Source organism: Quercus lobata, chromosome 11 (genome assembly GCF_001633185.2).
Source record: "Quercus lobata isolate SW786 chromosome 11, ValleyOak3.0 Primary Assembly, whole genome shotgun sequence".
Lineage (NCBI taxonomy): Eukaryota > Viridiplantae > Streptophyta > Magnoliopsida > Fagales > Fagaceae > Quercus > Quercus lobata.
Window position 1 is genome coordinate 14,881,042 of NC_044914.1, and position 20,668 is coordinate 14,901,709.

The 20,668-nt window shown below is 35.3% G+C and overlaps 1 pseudogene; it reads right to left on the bottom strand.

Annotated features, from left to right (window-relative positions):
• Window positions 1-8,299: 8,299 nt before the first annotated feature.
• LOC115966436 lies at window positions 8,300-15,780 on the bottom strand (annotated as a pseudogene).
• Window positions 15,781-20,668: the final 4,888 nt, after the last annotated feature.

The following is a 20,668-nucleotide window of genomic DNA, read 5'->3' on the forward strand; positions in this document are numbered from 1 at the left end:
TTCTCTCTCAAAATTCTCTCTAGAAGCTCTCTTACATTTGTGGGTATAAGGGGTATTTATACTGGAGTGAGAGAGGAATGTGAAATGTCAGGTTTTACAAAACAGGGGTGGCTCGCGGCTTGGCCTCGCGACTTGACTGAGTCGCGAGATCCAGTCGCGAGATAACCGTATGCCCAGTTGTCCTGTTTTGTCCTGTAGTGCTCCAGCTAGCATGACTGTTCACCTTCTGGCACGCTTGGCATGTGTGTTGCATTTGGCGGCTTGAAGCCGCGAGTCACCCGCGAGAGCAAGCCGCAAGTCTCTGTTTTCTTGCACACTCTTGAGCAATCAACACTCTATCTCACTCACTACCCTTACGTCAAACCCACCTAAATACAGGGTTACTAAATGCTGAAATACAAGCAAATTTGGCACGGAATAAAGCCAATAAAATGGTTGATTAAATTCAATCTTACAATCTCCCCCTTTGGCTATTTCGTGACAAAACCCTAAAACAGACTCTAGACTTAACATGTGAGTTGGGAACAGTTGAACAAAACTCACTCACACCTAACTCTAGAAGCTGTGTAGCACTTAAATCATAAGATCATGAAACTCCTGAAACAACAATACACCATGATCATTTTATGCAGAAAAGCATGGAATGCATATGAAACAAGCTTAAGGTGATCAAGCAAAGATGAAGTGAAGATTCAAATCATGGCTTGATCAACCAAGTAATCACCACAAAGTAGTGATCACAGTGCTCATTCACACTTGGAATGAACACTTGCACATACAAGTTAACAAGAACAAAGCAAGATACTTGTATGCTCAACACTCAACCAATGCATAATACACTAAGTATATGCATCTAGGAACAATCCTACAAGGGCACAAGAATGACAGTACTTAATACAGAATGCAAGACATTTAGATAGAAGTACTGATTTCAACATAGCATAAAAGGCTGCATTAAGCAAGGTACAAACCATAAAGCCTACAGATTATGCATAAAAACATTAACCCTAAAAGCTTACATAAGCACATGAGTACAAACACAATATAACCTGAATAACATCAACAATATATATGAAAGATTAAACCAGGATTATAAGTTATGGGTTAGAAACAAGAATACACCAAAAATCACAGTGTATCAAACCCATGAAAACACTAAAGAACATAAACCTATAAGTTTAAAGGATAAGACTTAAAATAAAAGTATGTCAAAAGTATGTGTGTACTCCCCCTATCACTATGCACACTTCCCTTTGAACTTTCTCCCCCTTACTGAATGCTCTCCCCCTTTTTGGCACGAATAGCTAAAGGCTGTCGTCCAACTTCCATTGAATAGCGTCTAGCTGATTCTCCATAGTCTCGAGACGCATTTGAACATGGTTGTTTGTGGAGTAGAGAAGTGTCACAATCTCATCAATGCATTTCTGAATATGTTCAAGTAAACTACCCACTCTATCAGTATGAAGATCAGTCTGTACTTGCGGAATGCTAACTTGTGGAACATCAGGAATAGCATGCGAAGTAGGTGTGGTATGTGCAGGTGTCTCTGACTCAGGGGCAGATGGAGTAACCGGAGAGATGTGTGCACTCTTTGGAGTTTTAGAGGAGTGACTTCTGCTAGCTTGAAGAGAGAACATGGAAATAGGACACTGACGGGTCAACATTTTTCCATCTGTGGGAGGAACAATGCCTTCATAAAGAATGAGCTTCATGATGAGACTGCAAAATGGAATAATTCCTCAAGCTGCAGTTCGAACTGTGGTCTTCCTCATGGTGTGAAAGATGTGAGCACAGATATCAATAGGGGCTCCTGTAATAAGATCACAAAGGAATTGAGCTCTCCCAAGATTTATGAATGTAGTGTTGGACAGTGGGTAGAGATTAGAGAACATGATCAACTTCAGTGTGGTCAGCTCTGGTGCAAACTTTGCGGTGCTGATGGATGTGCCGACAGTGGATACTTCATGATCAGATCCTAGGATTTGTAGAATGTCTTGAATCTCTGGAGTTCGATCATCATACGGAGTTAGATCCACATTTTGAGGTCTAGTGATGCCGAGAACATCGGCGATGGAGTTTGGGGAAACGCCAAATTCCTTTCCTCTAACCCAGAAAATAAGTTCAACTCCAAGATCACTTGCATTGGAGAAGCATTCCTTAACCAATTCATCCATTGGATCGACAAAGTTCCCAAACAAGTTTGCCCAATCTCATGGCTCAAAGATTCGAGGGATAAAAGTGGTCCCTAATGTGTTAAACTCCACCACCCGTTCCACTATAGGAGTTGACTTATCAAAGATGTTTGAGTAGATGTGTGAGGTAAGCGGGGTTCTAAACCTCTCCTCATTGGAGTCTTGAGATGCCTGTGATGAGAGTCGAGTCCTTTTAGCAACTGGTGTTGCTGGATCGTCAGCAACAATGTCTTTACCCTTGGAAGATCGACGAGACATCTGCAAGAGAATAGGCCCACAGCAAAGAACCAACAACAGTACCATACAAGATAAATATCAACATGATTCGATGCAAATAAAAGTGAAAACCAGAGATTTTAATACATAAATACAAACTTAAGACAGTTCAGACCCAAACAAACTTCCATCAATACTAAGGTGCACAATATGACAGGAGTAGCAAAATGGTGATAGTGCAATAGAGCATAGAGATACACAAATTCAAACATAACTGTCAATGAGACAGTTTACCATGACCATGATATGCATACAAAGATAGCATTCGAACATTAAGAACGGATATCATAAAACAGACCACATAAGATAGGAACATGGATAAAATTTCAAAATGAAGAATCAGAACACCCAAAATAGAGCACATGGCAGTGAGACACAACATTCAGAAAACGAAGTTGTTTTAAATGAATATTTTTAAGATGCCATCACACACGATATGTTATCATAAAAACACAGTAAACCAAAACCGCAAGCCAACTTCAACACACAAACATGTGAAAGGAGCAAGTCACATAAATACCAAACCCATTTGACAAAAGATTTTGAGAATCAACAACAGGCAAATATCAGAACAAAGAAAAAACACATTGTGACCAATCAACATGAAAACGAATGAAATCAACAACAAACATAACAAGCCATACCCATCACACAAAGAGAGGAATGTTTCGAACACAATATCTATCCAAATGGCAAGAAAAACATCCATGAAATAGGGAAAATAAGATGAGGAAAACAAGACCCATACCTTTTCTTGATGATTTGGATAAGAAATGAAGCACCAATGAAGTTTGAAAATGGGTACACGGAGTGTTTGGGAAGGAGACAGTTGAGGAAGAAGATGAATAGTCACAAAAGTTCGAGGGAAAACTGAAAAAGATTTAAAAAACTGCCCCTATTTTTGCCAAACACGCGTTTTTTGCGACTTAAGTGAGTCGCCACAAAGTCGCCAGTTCAAGCCGCCAAAACACTCAAAGACAAAAATTTGAAAAATTTTTCTAAGTGTTTTTCGCGACTGAAAGGTCTACCCGCGATAGAGTCGCGAGCTGAGCCACGAAAATCTTTGAATAACCCTCGTGACTGGACTTTTCACTCGCGAACAAGTCGCCAAAAATGACCCGTGAGAACGCGACTGAGGCTCGCGACTTGACTTACCCGCGACTGAGTCACCAAAACAGGGCAAAACTGAATTTTTGAAATTTTCAAATTTTGAGAACAAAATACTGTCCAAAAACACTTAAAACACTCAAAAATCTTTTTGTGCTTGAATTAACAAAGATTGAGCATGTGAAAACACATTTCATCAAGTACAATCACACAAATGATTATGGCATTTATCAAACATAAACTTGTGTGTTGTGTGTGGATATCAACAATGAGATAGTCCTTAATCTAATGTGAAACTTCAATGATTAATTCAACCAAGGCATATACAATTAGCACTAGATCATGTGATCTATCTCAATTATAGAAATATGTATATATGACCTCCCACAAAACTTGATAACATATTTTAGAGCTTTACATTTGACTCCACTTTCAATCATAACATTCGATCTTTTAGATCCTTTTTGATACAATCACCTCTCCTTGTGAGAGTGATATTTGATATTTCACTTTAATGAACTAGCCTTTGGCTTTTTGAATAAACATTCACTTTAATTTTAGGTCGCTTACCCTTTTTCCTAGTCGAATACTAGAATGTGCGACAGGCTTTTGCAGCTCAATATCTCTTTTCATTTGGAGATTTACATTTGGTGAGCTCTTTTTGGCAAAAAAAAATAATAATAATAAAGAGTGGGAAGATATATAGACACAAGTCTATGCATGTCTCAAGATCATCATAACCATTCACTAATCATTCATGACAAGTTTGAAAATCTATTTACAATAATCACATAGATTTCAAGATTTCTCCCACAGTGATATGAGTGCAATGAAACAAGCTATGCTCGAAAATGCACAAAGCCATTAGCACAAAGGTACAAGGCAAAACAAGTTTTTAGACAAAAATTCAACAATGTCAATCAAACTTTTTGATTTTCTGATTTTATGTAATTTTTGGATTTTTGACACAAGAAGAAAAGGATTGATCAAAAACAAAAACAAAAACCAAAAATATGCACAAATAGACAAACACACAACCATCAACATAAACAACAAGCAATCAATCAAACAATGTCACAAAGTATAGGAAGTATTAATGCATGGACATGTTGTAATGCTTATGCATGAGTACCCTTTTTCACCCACATGTCACTTGCGTTTGGGGTGATTTCCTTATAGGATTGGGTACGGAAGTTAGGGCTTTCAAACCTTCGTGAGAAGCTTTCCAAGCAGTTGGTGAATGCACCAATCATCTTTATCAAGTTCATCATTCCGGGATCACCATTTAGATCTCTCGATTGTTCACCTGCCCAATTTCTTCTATCATTTCTAGGTCCTTGTGACCTTTGAGGAGTTGCACTATTCTTTGCTCTCAACTTTTGGCAATTTGGTCGAGTATGCCCTTGAAGTCCGCAATGATGACACACATAATTTGATCTAGGACCTCTTTGTGGTCGTGGACGAGACTTGGCTCGAGATTCAGAACTGCCCACAGATTGATTACGGGAATTCAACAACCGTTCATTCCCCATATTTCTCTTCTCTTCTTTCTTGGGCTTCTCAGCAATAGGACCAACATCAACTGATTCTTTGGCCTTTATAAACTTCACTTCTTTAGTGACATTTCCAGATGAGCTACTTCCTCCGGTATATCCCAACCTGGATTTGTCTGAAAAGTACTTTTGCGATGAAATAACATCATCTAGTTTCTTGGTGGTGACCTTCTCAATTTTGGAATTTGCTTGCACAACCTCTTGCTCAAGAAATCTCACTTTTGTGTAAGCTTCTGACAGCTCACCATTCAGTGTTTCTATCTCACATTTGGCCTCCCTATATCGGATTAGGAGACTTTTATAGTCCTCCTCTGCCTTCTTCATTTTTCTCACAGCTGCCTTGGCCACCCTTGTGTACTCACTCGACTTCTCCAGGAGTGAGTTATAATTCTCTTGAAAGTTGGCTGTGCTTTCATCTTCTTCAGCATCTGATTCTTCAACAATTCCCATTGATTCTTCATCACTATGTTCTCCAAGGTCTCGTACAAGCAGGTTCAACTCGTCTGAAGACTCAACATGAGCAATAGTCATAAAAGCTGAGTAGTTCCCCTCTCCATCACAGCTTTCTTCAGATTCTGAGTCGGATGAATCCGAGTCACTCAATGTCGTGGCATACACTTTGCCTTTCGATTTCAAATAATTCGGACATTCTTTCTTAAAGTGTCCATGCCCATTACATTCGAAACAAGTGACACCTTGTGTAGGTTGGGATTATTTTCCATCTTTCTTTTTGAATTCCCTTTTCTCCCTTCCTAAACTTTGGAATTTTCCTTTATCACCAAATTTGCCATTATTTTTGAATTTCAAGAATTTTCTGAAATTTTTTACAAGGTAAGCAACATCTTTGTCAACCACATCTTCTCCCGATGAGTCATGATCCTCCACCTTCTCACTAATGGTCTTAAGAGCAAGAGATTTACTCTTCCGTTGATTGGGCAGCGACATCTCATAGGTCTGAAGAGAACCAACCAACTCCTGGACTTTGATGTCATCAAGGTCCTTGCTTTCTTCAATCGCTGTCACTTTAGCACGAAAACTTTCCGGCAATGATCAAAGGATCTTCCTTACAATTTTAGAGTCCTCCGTTTTCTCTCCCAAATTGAACTTGCTTACAATCACCTCATTCAGCTTGCTATAGAAAGAGTCAAAGGACTCATCCTCACTCATTTTTAACTCCTCAAACCGAGTGGTTAGCATCTGCAGGTTGGTGTCTTTTACCTTCTTCGTGCGTTCGTAAGTGGTCTCCAATATCTCCCATGCTTCTTTAGCAACGGTAATGTGAGAGATCCTGTGAAATTCATCTGGGGACACACCACAGAAAATAGCATTGAGTGCTTTACTGTTAGCATTAGATGCAGCAAGTGCTCCCTTATCCCGAGTGGATTTGGCTTCCTCAGGCCTGGTCCAACCTATCTCAACAGCATCCCAAACAGATTCATCAATAGAACACAGAAAAGCTCTCATGCGAACTTTCCAAAAAGCATAATTACTACCATCAAAATATGGAGGTGCATTTAGAAATTGAGACCGATCCATCTCAAAAAGGGAGTCAAGGATCACACAATGGTAATGAAACCACTAGAGGTGTACCCGCTCTGATACCAATTGAAAGTTCAAATGTGTGTATAAACACCCTTGAACGTTTAGACCACCAAATTACAACTTAACCAATTCAAGCATTATGTCAAACAACTAGTGTGCAAAAAATGAACATAAGCTATAATATAGAATTGGAAAAACTATCTAAGCCAAATTAAAATCACAACCCACAGCAGATAATAAAAAGGCTAAGATAAAAGGGAAGGAAGATGCAAACACAAAGACAGCACGCGATGTGTTATCGAAGAGGAAATCGAAGCCCTCGGCGTAAAACCTCTCCGCCGCCCTCCAAGCGGTAAACAATCTACTAGAAAATGTAGTTGGGATACATGGACAGCAATAGACCCTCCAAGCCTAATCTATCCAGTGCACCTAAGACCTCCAAGCTTCTTGCTCCAACGAGGTTGCACCGAACCTTTCTCTTTTCTAACTTCCCGGATTCCTCTACTAGACTGTAGCATCAACCAATGTAGATTGGTTCCTTCCTAACTGCTTCCCAGAAATCCAAACAGCCCTCTCATAGTGATGAATATGGTGAGAACAAGGTTTGGTAAAATGGCTGTCAAGGATTTGACAATGGAGAGGAAGAGGGTTGAGGAATTTGAAGAGACTCTAATGTATAGATTGTTGGTGAATCAATCTTATTTTTCTTTAGGGTTTCTCTCTCAAAATTCTCTCTGGAAGCTCTCTTACATTTGTGGGTATAAGGGGTATTTATACTGGAGTGAGAGAGGAATGTGAAACGTCAGGTTTTACAAAACAGGGGTGGCTCGCGGCTTGGCCTCACGACTTGACTGAGTCGCGAGATCCAGTCGTGAGATAACCATATGCCCAGTTGTCCTGTTTTATCCTGTAGTGCTCCAGCTAGCATGACTATTCACCTTCTGGCACACTTGGCACGTGTGCTGCGTTTGGCGGCTTGAAGCCGCGAGTCACCCGCGAGAGCAAGCCACGAGTCTCTGTTTTTTTGCACACTCTTGAGCAATCAACACTCTATCTCACTCACTACCCTTACATCAAACCCACCTAAATACAGGTTACTAAATGCTGAAATACAAGCAAATTTGGCACGGAATAAAGCCAATAAAATGGTTGATTAAATTCAACCTTACAGACTTCTCCAACTTGAAAAACCAGGATCTAATAATCTAATTAAATGACTGAGAGCATACCTAAATGTCAGCCAAGTTGGAACATACAGATGCTACCAATGAGTTCCATACAGAAAGTTCTAACTTCATACCCTGATTAATCATCTCCGCCAACCATAAAACAGCTTCGTATTGCATACCCATGGAGGAAGGATCCCTGATGGTTATATTATATGTATCAACACAAGGCCAATATGACTTGATTAACATCTCCTACAACACTTGACTTGCTTCAATTGGGAGATATCTAATTCATGACATAACCCATCAATGAAAATGCTGTAAGTTTCCTTGTCTGCATTGCAACACAACCACTTAGCAAGCACTGATATCCTCTATTATATGCCCTAACATTTGGTACACAATTTCCCTTCATTTCCTCTACAATTAGCTTCACTGCTGCATCCACATTACCCTTGCTTCAATAAAATCTTAACAAGAATTTCCACAGCCTTTCAAATTGCCAATTAACACATAAAGCACGTAACAAGGTTCTATAGACTACAATATCCTCACCAATACCCTTCTGAGTGATCCTCCAAAAAATTGAATACAACAAATCGGTGGCCTCATTCAACCTACCATCTTCACACAACCCTTTCATTAGAATCCAATAGTTTCTTTTATTTGGATAGCAACCATGATGATTCATCTCTAGGAAGACTTGCAATGCAAGATCAGAACGACCCCTCTCATCCGTGAGCAAGTCCAAGGACCGAATCCTAGACTTCATTTCCCACCCATAAGAGCTCTCCAAGATCAAACGTTGAGTGACTACAATCTTAGATTCATTGACCAAGATACACAACTGGGTATTGAAATATTTTGTCCTATTCACGCTGTTGAAATGAGGGATGCTTTTAAAAAGAGAGATTGCTCATCTAGCCATCCAGCTCTCACATAAGTTTTGATTGCATTAACAAAGACTAAATCTTTGCATTCACAAGAATCTTCTTTCATCCAATCAATCACCTCTTTCATCTCATGTTGGATATTTTTATAAAAAATATTATATTTAATTTAATACTAATTTATGTGTATCAATTATCCCTTAATGTCAGATACGTTGATTGCTAAATTTGAAAATTCAAATATAATTCAAAATTTGAATAGTTTTTGTCAATGGTCTTAATCAGGAAATTTATGAACATTAACGTGATATTAATACCACAATAGCCAGCATATTTGGTTTTATTACAAATATATACTTTCCATTCTAAACGTTTTGTATTCAAATGTTCTTAATTGAATATGACATAATAACGTCATATATGGAAGAATTTCAGCACTTAAATGTACAGCTATTGCGGAATTATTTTATATTACCATATATACACAAGCGTTTACTATATTTATGCATATTTGAAATTGTATGGCTTTTAATCTTCAGCCACTCTATGGGACATTAAATGCATAGCATCATGATACTTTCTTTTCTTGTTCTCAACGTACAAAAGTCTGGCAAAGACTTGATATCCAGTTTATGTTATGTTATATTATATATATATATATATATATAAAGAAAGATATTGATTATATATATATATATATTAATTTCAATAACTTTATGACTATTTAATTGGTGTCAAACGTTTTATTTTTTTGGCTAAGGACAAGCAACATGTCTAGTTCTATATATATGGAAAGAAATAAAAAGTTTCAGAGACACACATTTTAATTTTGAAATAGAAAGCTGCAGACTTTTCAAAAACAATTTTTTGTCTTAAACACTTACCATCTATTGCTTCTTACTACTCACAAAATATTCTATCTTTTACAAAATTTTCTGGGAAAAGAAAGTACAATAGAGAGCTTATATCCTACGAGCAGTGTAGATTCGCAAGGATAATCAGCAAAGGTGGCTGGGCTATTGTATCATGGGGATAATGTGTAGAAACTATTTGTCTAACTACATCGGATATACTGTAGATGGCATGATTTGTCTCAAGACAGTGACTTGGTCCACGCCTCATCTCTGCCACCTTTTTTTGGTAAATCAAATTGTGTAATTTCCAAGGAAAATTCAGGTATTATCTCTCCTTTATTTCCAACAATTTGAGACAAATCGGTATGGAGAACACAAAATCATCCTTGGAAAATGGTAATGTTATGTCTAATTCCTCTGGAGCGGGTGATCTTAATAAGCCATTCCGCTTCTGTGGTGTTAACTTTAAGGGGTGGAGACAAAAGACTTTATTTTATCTTACTCTCTTGAATGTGGCTTATGTGTTAACTGAGAAAAAACCAAAGAAAAAGAAATATGAACAATTGACTGAAGAAGAATTTTCTCAACATGAAAAAGATGTTAAGAAATGGGATAAGGGTCATCTTTACTTGAGAAATTATTTACTTAATTGTCTTTCTGATGATTTGTATGATTATTATGATCAAGCTTACAAATCAGCCAAAAAGATATGGAAGGCATTGAATCAAAAATATGATACAGAGGAAGCTGGATCCAAGAAATATGCATGTAGCCGATTTTTCAGATTTTAGATGGTTGAAGGCAAGCCCGTGGTGGAACAATCCTATGAACTCCAAATGATTTCACAAGATGTTTGATCTGAAGGCATTCGAGTAGATGAAAAAATGCAAGTTTCAGCCATCATTGACAAGCTGCCTGAGTCTTGGAAGGAGTTTGCCAAAGTCCTAAGACACAAGCAAAAGGAACTCTCCACTGAATCCCTTATCACCCGTTTGAGAGTGGAGGAAGAGGCTAGGAACCAAGACAAAGCTATTGAACTCCATGGAGCAAGTGGTCCGAAGGTAAATTTTATTTCTTCAAATGAAAACATGCCAAAAGCCAATGTAAAAAATAATGACTATGTAAGGCCTAAGAAAAGGAACTTCAAACGTAGGCCAAATGGAAATCGGCCTCAACATAAGACCCACTCTAATCAAAGAAAGAACCAAACACACCATCCTAAGCATGCTCCAAATAATGGCAACCACACTAATAATAGCAATTATGCATGTTTTGTATGTGGAAAGCTTGGACATTCGGCTAGAAATTGTCGCTTTCGAAAACATGGGCCTATGGCTCAAGCCAATGTCATTGAAGAGCCTCTTGTGGCTATGGTTACTGAGATTAATATTCTCGAAGGCTTAGGAGGGTGGTGGATTGATTCTGGGGCAACCAGACATGTTTGTTATGATAAAACTTGGTTCAAAACATACACCATTTTGGATGAGAAAAAGAAAATTATGCTTGGTGATTCTCATACCATTGAAGTTGTAGGTATTGGAGAGGTGCCTCTCAAATTTACTTCTGGGAGACAAGTCACTCTCAAAGATGTCTTTCATGTTCCTGACATTAGAAAGAATCTAGTTTCTAGTTTTTTGTTGAATAAGGCTGGTTTCAAACAAGTCTTTGAGGCTGATCAATATGTACTCTCTAAAAAGAGCATGTTTGCTGGCAAAGGCTATGCTTGTGATGACATGTTTAAACTTAATGTTGAGATGAATGAAAATTCAAGTTTTGCTTATATTGTTTCTTGTGTGAATGTTTGGCATGGTAGATTTTGTCATATTAACAATAAATATATGAAAAATATGAGTGGTTTAGGTTTAATTCCTAAACTTGAAAATGAACTTGAAAAATGTGAAATTTGTAGCATGACTAAAATTACTCAAAAGCCTCATAAATCAATTGAAAGAAATACTGAATTACTAGAGCTTATCCATAGTGATATTTGTGAATTTGAAGGACATTTGACACGTGGAGGTAATCGGTATTTTATAACCTTTATAGATGATTTTTCAAAATATTCATATGTCTATCTTATGAAAAACAAAGTGATGCTTTTAAAAATTATTTGTTTTCTTAAAAGAAGTTGAGAATACTTTTGATAAAAAGGTTAAAAGGTTTAGAACTGATAGAGGAAAAGAATATGATGCTCTTGGTCTTAATAATTATATTCAATCTCTTAGTGTTGTTCACGAGACTACTGCCTCTTATTCTCCATCTTCAAATGGAGTAGCTGAACGTAAAAATAGTACTCTTATAAATTTAACTAATGCTATGCTTGTTAGTTCTGGGGTTCCTAAATATTTTTGGGGTGAAGCTGTTTTAACTGCAAATTTTGTTTTGAATAGAGTACCTCATAAAAAGACTTTTTTAACTCCTTTTGAATTATGGAAAAAATATAAACCAAATCTGAATTTTTTCGAAGTTTGGGGTTGCTTAGCATATGTAAGGCTACCTGATCCCAAAAGACCTAAACTTGGGGTAAAGGCTTCTACATGTGTATTTTTGGGTTATTCTTTATATAGTACAACTTATAGATTTTTTGATATTGATAATAATACAATAATTGAATCTAGAGATGCAATTTTTCATGAAAATAAATTTCCTTTTAAATATAAAAATAGTGGGGGTTTTGAACAACAAGAGAAAGTTGAATGTTCAACATCTAAGTCAAAAGATGTTAATGAATATGAGATTGAACCTAGGAGGAGTAAAAGATCTAAGATTGAAAAGGATTTTGGTCCTGAATATTATGTGTATAATTTACAAGGTGACCCTACTTCTTTAGAAGAAGCTTTACCTTCTCCTGATTCAGGTTTCTGGAAAGAAGCCATCAATGATGAGATGGGTTCTATTATATCTAATAATACTTGGAAACTTGTAGATTTACCTCCAGGTTGTAAAACAATTGGATGTAAATGGGTACTTAGGAGAAAATTAAAACCTGATGGATCTATTGAAAAATTCAAAACAAGACTTGTAACTAAAGGTTTTAAACAAAAAGAAGATATTGATTTTTTCGGTACTTTTTCTCCTGTTACTAAAGTTATGTTTATTAGATTATTGATTGCTATAGCAGTTATTCATAATTTGATGATACATCAAATGGATTTAAAGACGGCATTTCTAAATGGAGATTTAGAAGAAGAAATCTACATGGACCAACCAGAAGGTTTTAGAATGCCAGGTAATGAGCACAAGGTATGTAAACTATTAAAATCTTTATATGGTTTAAAACAAGCACCTAGACAATGGCATGAAATTTGATCAATGTTTGCTTTAATGAAAGTGACAAGTGTATATATTATAAAACTTTTGATGATGCTCATGTTATAATTTGTTTATATGTTGATGATCTTCTAATTTTTGGTCCTAATATGGATATTATAAATGTTGCCAAAAGGCTTCTTGAAAATAACTTTGATATGAAAGATTTAGGAGAAGCTAATGTGATTCTTGGCATGAAAATTTCTAGAACTTCAAATGGCATATTTGTAGATCAATCTCATTATATAGAAAAATTTTTGAAAAAATATAATTACTTTGATTGTAAACTTGCAAATATTCCTTTTGACTCTAGTGTGCATCTTTTCCCTACTAAAGATGAAAATGATATTTACAATCGAAATGAATATGCTAGTATTATTGGTAGTCTTAGATATGCTACTGATTGTACTAGACCTGATATTGCTTATGCCGTAGGAGTTTTAGCAAGATTTACTAGCAAACCCAATTTTAAGCATTGGAATGCCATGACTCAATTAATGAGATATTTAAAAAGAACTATGCACTATGGTTTGCTATATCAAAGATATCCTGCTGTTCTTGAAGGATATAGTGATGCTAGTTGGAACACCTTATCAGGTAATTCTTTGTCTACCACTGGCTATGTATCTACAATAGGTGGTGGAGCAATAAGATGGAAATCTAAAAAACCAACAGATTATTGCTAAATCCATCATGGAGGCAAAATTAATTGCCTTATCTTCAGCTAGTGAAGAAGCGGGTTGGTTACAAGATTTATCATCTGAAATTCCCATGTGGGAGAAACCTATTTCACCCATCTTAATTCATTGTGATAGTACTGCCACTATTGGTAGAGTGCACAATAAATACTATAATGGTAAATCCAGATCTATTAGAAGAAAACATAGTACTGTGAGATCATACATAAACAATGGTACCATAAATGCTGATTATATTAGTACAAATGATAATATTGCGGATCCATTAACTAAAGCTCTAGCTAGAGAAAAGATCTTGATAGCATCGAGGGGGATGGGACTTAAGCCCAAAGAAGAATAAACTACCTATGAGGATACCTTACCTAGGGACTGGAGATCCCAAGAACTAGGTTCAAAGGGAAAAACTAATCATAGAGTAGTTTGATTAACATGCACCAAATATATGTATGAGTAATAATACTCATGTCCCTCCCTATGGTGTGCGTGCATGTATCTTGTAACGTTATATAGGATGAGTTTTTATAAAAACTCTTAATGTGGACTATAGCTCTTATGAGTGGGATGTTAGAGTTACAAGAACATCCTTGATAGCCACACCTAAGTGAGCATGGAAGTGAGGCCGCTTCCTTTGAGAATGGGGCTAGTTCTCTAAATAGCTCATGGATGCTGGGATAAAGCACAAGGCCGTAATGTACTGGCTTAGAAGCTCGTAGCAGAGTACTAGAATATTATGTGTGTGATGTAATGTTTTGTATCCATAAAAAAGTTATAGTTCAAGACTTAGATCATTATTAACTTTGGAACAATGTTGCTGAAACACCAAATGAGGGTTCAAGCCATTGGCACTCCCATTATGCATAATGTTCTACTTAACCCAGAAAATTTTCTTATATATATATATATTTACCTATTTATTTTTTATAAAAATAAATGGGGGATTGTTGGATATTTTTATAAAAAATATTAATACGCATTTATGTATATCAATTATCTCTTAATGTCAGATACATTGATTGCTAAATTTGAAAATTCAAATATAATTCAAAATTTGAATAGTTTTTGTCAATGGTCTTAATCAGGAAATTTATGAACATTAACGTGATATTAATACCACAATAGCCAGCATATTTGGTTTTATTACAAATATATACTTTCCATTCTAAACGTTTTGTATTCAAACATTCTTAATTGAATATGACATAATAATGTCATATATGGAAGAATTTCAGCACTTAAATGTATAGCTATTGCTGAATTATTTTATATTACCATATATACACAAGCGTTTACTATATTTATGCATATTTGAAATTGTATGGCTTTTAATCTTCAGCCACTTTATGGGATATTAAATGCATGGCATCATGATACTTTCTTTTCTTGTTCTTAACGTACAAAAGTCTGGCAAAGACTTGATATTCGGTTTATGTTATATTATATTATATTATATTATATTATATATATATATATATATATAAAGAAAGCTATTGATTATATATATTAATTTCAATAACTTTATGACTATTTAATTGGTATCAAACGTTTTATTTTTTTGGCTAAGGGCAAGCAACATGTCTGGTTCTATATATATGGAAAGAAATAAAAGTTTCAGAGACACATTTTAATTTTGAATTAGAAAGCTGCAGACTTTTCAAAAACAATTTTTTGTCTTAAACACTTACCATCTATTGCTTCTTACTACTCACAAAATATTCTATCTTTTACAAAATTTTCTAGGAAAAGAGAGTACTATAGAGAGCTTATATCCTACGAGCAGTGTAGGCTCGCAAGGATAATCAGCAAAGGTGGCTGGGCTGTTGTATCCTGGGGACAACGTGCAGAAACTATTTGTCTAACTACATCGGATATATCATAGACGGCACGATTTGTCCCAAGACAGTGACTTGGTCCACGCCTCATCTCTGCCACCTTTTTTTGGTAAATCAAATTGTGTAATTTCCAAGGAAAATTCAGGTATTATCTCTCCTTTATTTCCAACATCTCACAAATCCGGCCTGCATTTCCTACTATGCCAATAATGGTTGCTGGACTGGACCATTATGACCGTAATTGGGGTACTTGTATTTGGCATCCTTGAAGATTTGGAATGCTGTTGATGGGTTTTTTTTGGTTCCGCATAATTTGAGAAAGGTGCATCGGTGTCAAAAGTTTTGGCCATCTCACAATCATGGTGTTTTAACATCTACACAATCATACTGAAACAATGAGTCCTGAAAGATAAGCAATTAAATCAGCACTGAATAGCAAATTTATTAATCTGCATGAACACATGATATATAAAAAATCCAAAACTCAAAAACAAATGTTGGGCATTTATTGTGTGTAGGCTTATGATTGCATTCTGTGTGTAAATAAATAACAAGAATTCCTTGCATGAGTTCACATATATTGAATTTTGTGTAATACTAGAGATACAAGCTTTTTTATAAACTGTTGATGTAATAAATGGTTATTGGTAAATACAAAAATGAAGTTAGTTATGTGCCCAGATAAAAACTAATAAAAATTTGCTACAACAATATTTTGTAAAAATATTGTAAAATAGTTTGACTGTAGCATTACTCTTGAATTTTTATCTTAGGCCAGCTCTTGCTTTGGCATAATATAGAACAATTAACCTGCAGAGCCTTTGTATCTTTATAATGGGACAAACCGAAATAACAGGTGGCTCTAATAAGGTTACCTGAACTCCTACAAATATGTCAGAGTTAGACATAGATCTTGTAAGTACATTGTACGTACAATATTGAAGTACATCTGCACAGGCATTTCATCAATCACTTGAAGTGCAAACCTACGAGTGTTTGCTAAAACTCATAATGTACATCATAACATGTCAAATGTGAGCCAAAAACAATATGAAACATTTATAAGATACGTAAAAACTTGAGAAATTATATGGAAATATCCTCCATGACACATTATATTTGAATGTACAAACTAGTTAAGGATGAAAGCAGAACTGGTACCAAAGGCCCATTAATTGCAATGAGCAAAAGATTTGGTGTAATACCCAATAAAGGACAGAAGCAATAACGAATTTTCACTTAATTTATGTTTCAGTTTTATCAACCCTTTATCATTGAGTTCAGTACCTCATCCAAAAAAAAAAGAATAAAATAAAATAGAGTTCAGTAAAACAGAATGAATACCACAACTAGACCACCATTACCCCACTGGCAATCTTTTTTTTTTGGTCCCGTTTTCTCATGAATTTTTACAAGATTAGACAATACACTAGTCCTTAACAGAACATAGAATGATCAAGAGGGTAATGTAATACAACACCAACACTTTTTTATCAGTTGGCTTTCCTTTCAGGACAGATTGGCTTATTCGCTTTTTAAATGGGATATGCGGGTGATATCATGTGCTTATTCTATAAAAACTTTACTGAAACTAGTGATCATTTTTTCCGTCGGGTATTCTCTCACTCCTAGAATATGGTGAAATCTTATGCATTTGTTCACGGTTCACAAATTAGTGTGTTGATGGCATGAAGTTCTCAAGTGGGGTATTGATAATTTATAGAGGGAAAATTTCAGATCCTCTTTATTTTAAGTAGTGTGCGCTGCAATAATATTTACAGTGTATTTTGTTGTATTGAGCTTATCAATAATATCTCATCTGATTCATCAAAAACAGAAATTGAATAAACAAATAAATGTTTTCCCAGTTTCACTCTGTAACATCACAAAATAAAAATAAAAATAAAAATAAATAAAGATATTGACAACTTAATCTAAAGTGAAATAAAAACTAAAAAGAGCAAATTATAAGCTACACAATCAAAAGCACTGCTCATTTCGTCAAGCGTTAATAAATCAACTAGAAGGTCTTAGACTTATAATTCATTACAGCTTAGCTATTGCTAAAACTCAAATTTGAAATTTCTAGAAGGGTTTGGCCCTAACTATGCCCAATTATTCCAGCACTCTTCAAGTTAAATTTAACACCACTGTTTAAATATTTGTCCTTTTCATGAAATGAAGATGAGGAATCAAACTCAACAATTTAACAAGATATCAATTTCGTCATGTTTTAATAGCCGAACCTATAATGTCGGCTTTTCAAATTTCTCTACCTGGGCCAAAATAAGGTGGCAAATGAAGTCACAGTTGGATCTAAGAATCAACCGTTCTTTCCAAATCCTCTAAATTACGCTCTGGTTAATGTTCATCAAAAGCTCAGAGTTATGATCATTATCCAGTTCCAACGAAAAAAGAATTATTTTCATTATCCAGTTCCAAAAAAGTTTTTCAAGTTTCAACCGCAGTCTCCCCAATATCTACATTTCATCAAAGCAAGCAAGTAGCAATGCCCCACACTGATGGACCAGATTCAACTGTGACAGCATAACCCATACGGGTACAAATGCGTTGAATAAACACCTAGCAAAATTTTTTTACTATGATTTTTTTATTTATTCCGGATACAGTGGCGACACATCTTGAACACTGGAGTAAGAAAAGAGAGAAAGAGGGAGAAAAAGAAAACAAGGAATCTTCGAATTCGGGATGCACTCTACCGTTGACTGTGACCTCCATGCGGGTAGTCTGGTCAAAATAACTAAATACTACGTTTTCATAAAATTTATAGCAAATTAGTACCGTTACGAAAATATTTAATAATGTACCACTTTTTTAGTACTTGAATTTCACAAAATCGAGTTTTAAATAATATACCTCGAATTTGTGTAATTAAAAAAATAATATGATACTCAATATTACGAAAAGTGAGTACTTCGATCTTATTAAAGTTGAGTACCTTCTTTTTTCTTTTTTCCTTTTTTTTCTTTTTTTCCTCGTACAAAACTTTTATAAGTACAGAAAATGGTGTGGCCTCAAATACTTAATCTGAAAGTTTTGTTTTGGGCCTAAACAATTGGTGTTTATGTCCATTCCCACAACTTATCCATCAATTCAGACACTCCTATTCCAACTTCCAAAACACCATAAACCAAAAATAGTACTCTAATATAACAAAACAAAAAGTTACACTTTGGGTCCGTTTGGATTGAACTTATTGTTGATGAAACTGAAAACTGAAAACTGAAAATACTGTAACAAAATAATTTTTAAATGTGTGAATAGTGCCTTGGAACCCACTTTTAATATTTTTTAATGCATGAACAATACTGCTACAGTGATGAACAGTGTGTGAACAGTGATTTTTGTCCCCTACACAGTGAAGCCATGTGATGTTACTGTTCACACGCAATGGAAAAAAAATATGAAAATGCGAACTGGAGAAACGCAAACGCGTAGATGCCCACCCCCAACGCTCACTTTACTCTAATAAAAAAAAGTTTTATCCTTTTGAGAATGGCTTATATAATTGAAATTGAAAATTTTTTACTAAAAATACTACAAAGGAAGTTAAAAAGTAGTTGAAATAGTACAATGAGACCTATAAATAGTACCAAAAAATACAATAAAACTCAAATAATAAAAAAAATAGACTGAATAGTAGTAAAACTAAAATAAATAAATAAATCTAAATTTTTAAGCCAATAGAAATGCAACCTTACTCGTTAAGAATTATGATTTACAAAGTTGAAAACTTGGAATTATTGGTTTTGCTTTAATGAGAGTAATTTTAATTTTGTGATCGTGGGCAAGTTGATGACAGCTAGTTATTATGAAAAAAGAAAAGAAAAGTGTTTGATCTTATCTCTTCTCTCTGGTAAAACAACCACAACTGACAACACACAAAAGTTTTGGTTTACCTACTCCCTTTATATTCTCAAGATCGTTCCAGAAAATTCCAAGCACAAATCGAAGATCTTCAACTGTAATTTATATGAAGATGAGCTTTTCTTCTTTTTGAGTCCGTAGACAAGGGAGCAAAGCCAAAAAAATATAAGATTTGGAGAACTTTTTTCACCATTATTCTCAAACTGAAGCAAAGAACAAGAAAGAGTAGAAAAGGAAAGAGACTTGTAGACCAGGTGAATTCATGTTTTTTTTTTTTACTTCAAACTTTATATTTGCCGGTAGGTTACGAAATTAACTCTCTTATATCGGCTGATATGGTACGAAATTCACTTCTTTATTTGCTATACTCGTATGACTGTGTCACTAATCCGAGTATGACTACATCCACAATTATGGTTAAACTCATGAAAGCACGTGTTGTGACTTGTGAGTTTCTATTAATAATATTTTTTTTTTTTTTTGCTGAAGTGTCTATTAATAATTTTAAGATATATTCGTTATTTTATCTTTATAAATCTCGTAGGCGTGCTTTTTTTGAAGTCCAAGTTCAGGGATCTACTGAAAGTCACAACGACTCCAATAACAGCAACGACTACATCAACAGCATAGCCAAGGTATCTCCCACCTTCTATTTCTATTTCTTTCGTCACTCATACTCACACGCACGCACTTAACACCACGTCCCACAACTCCCACAAACGGACCATAACCACCGCAATACACCACCGTATACAGTAGCTTAATCACTATCTATGAAGCACGGGTGCGTTTTGGAACTCGGGTGCGGGTGCGGGACTCGGCAATTTTTGAAAAAGGTGGATGCGGGTGCGGCGAGACTCGGCGATTAAAAAATTATTAAAAATATTTTTACAATATATTTTTAATATATTGCTAAACATACTTTTTCACATTATATAAATAAATACCAAATTTAAGAGTAATAGTAGATAATAACTAAAACATGATGTTCATAAATTAAATACAATCCACAAGATTGAAACTAAAACATTCCATGATGTTCGGAAATTAGAATACAACTCATAAGTTTGAAACTAAAACAAAATAAAAGATAATCAACAAGACAATCAAACACAAAGATCATCATCCTCAAGTTCAATAGCTTCACTTCGAACTTCACTTTCACTAATAATAGCATTAGTGTTAACATTCCCAATAACTATGGCCTCCAACTCTGGCTCATCAAGTGTAAGAGCTGCGTTCTCAAGAATTCCAGCTTCTCCATGCATGTCACTCTCATTCCAAGAGTCTCCTGTAATATCCCACATCTTTGTTGCTGCATGTATGTACTCTTCATTGGGCCTTGACAAGAGTCAAAGATT